This window comes from Gorilla gorilla, chromosome 7 (assembly GCF_029281585.2).
Source record: "Gorilla gorilla gorilla isolate KB3781 chromosome 7, NHGRI_mGorGor1-v2.1_pri, whole genome shotgun sequence".
NCBI classification, from domain to species: Eukaryota; Metazoa; Chordata; class Mammalia; order Primates; family Hominidae; genus Gorilla; species Gorilla gorilla.
In genome coordinates, this window is record NC_073231.2 from 87,549,037 (window position 1) to 87,550,583 (window position 1,547).

General features: G+C 38.5%; 1 pseudogene; it reads left to right on the forward strand.

The window, feature by feature from the left end:
• Positions 1–367: 367 nt before the first annotated feature.
• On the forward strand, positions 368–1,211 carry LOC101136752 (large ribosomal subunit protein eL6-like; annotated as a pseudogene).
• The last annotated feature ends 336 nt before the right edge of the window (positions 1,212–1,547 follow it).

Consider the following 1,547-nt stretch of genomic DNA (forward strand, 5'->3'; position numbering starts at 1 on the left):
AAATATTCTTGGTATACATATCTTTGTGCATACAACATTATTTCTTTATGGTAAATTTCTAGAATGGGAATTGCAGTATTGAAAAATATACATTATATAATTTTTCATTCATAATGCCAAATTACTCCCCAGAAGATTATATAATTTACTTTCAGCAGCTGTGAATGACATTTGGGGCTGTATTTTAGTGGTTCTTTTCCTTCAAAATCTGACAATCCTTTTTTAATACTACTTTGCATACTATAAATGTTGGGTTTTTTAATGAAATGATTATTAAATGAAACTTGAACACTAGGAAAATGTACTGAATTTTTATCAGGCATCAAATGATATTAAACATGATTAGGGTTCTTTCCTATCTTGCAAGATGGCAGGTGAAAAAGCGGAGAAGCCGATACTAAAGAGAAGAAACCCGAAGCTAAGAAGGCTGATGCTGGTGGCAAGGTGAAAAAAGGTAACCTCAAGGCTAAGATGCCCAAGAAGGGGAAGCCCCATTGCAGCCACAATCCTGTCCCTGTCAGAGGAATTGGCAGGTATTCTCGATCTGCTATGTATTCCAGAAAGGCCATGTACAAGAGGAAGTACTCAGCCACTAAATCCAAGGTTGAAAAGAAAAAGAAGGAGAAGGTTCTTGCAACTGTTACAAAACCAGTTGGTAGTGACAAGAACGGTGGTACCCGGGTGGTTAAACTTCACAAAATGCTCAGATAATATTCTGCTGAATATGTGCCTGGAAAGCTGTTGAGCCACTGCACAAAACCCTTCAATCAGCACGTGAGAAAACTGTGAGCCAGCATCACCCCCAGGACCATTCTGATCATCCTCACTGGACACCACAGGGTCAAGAGGGTGGTTTTCCTGAAGCAGCTGGCTAGTGGCTTGTTACTTGTGACTGGACCTCTGGTCCTCAGTCGAGTTCCTCTATGAAGAACACACCAGAAACTTGTCATTGCCACCTCAACCAAAATTGATATCAGCAATGTAAAAATCCCAAAACATCCTACTGATGCTTACTTCAGGAAGAAGCAGCTGCGGAAGCCCAGACACCAGGAAGGTGAGATCTTCGACACAGAAAAAGAGAAATACGAGAATACAGACAGTGCAAGATTGATGGGAAAGCTGTGGACTCACAGATTTTACCAAAAATCAAAGCTATTCCTCATGTGTTTGCCCTGACAAATGGAATTTATCCTCAGAAATTGGTGTTCTAAACATCTTAAGAAGAACCTAATTAAATAACTGATTTAAAAAAAAAAACATGATTAGGAAAATAAATCAGTTGAGCATCTAAAATAACCTTTGGATTATTTGGGGGTGTCACCTACACTATTGTTGGCTACTTTTACTAGGCAGTCTGGGGAGAAGTATTTCATTTTGTATAAAGTGACTTTATTTTGTATGTAGGGACATTCCTTAGAAAAATGATGATGTTCTAAATGTCTCTAGAACATGTAATCATGATACTTTGAAATTTTGTCTTATTGTTTAGCATATTTACAAACGGTCTTGAAGTACACTTGCCAGAGTGGGCTCTCTCTTTGGAGCAG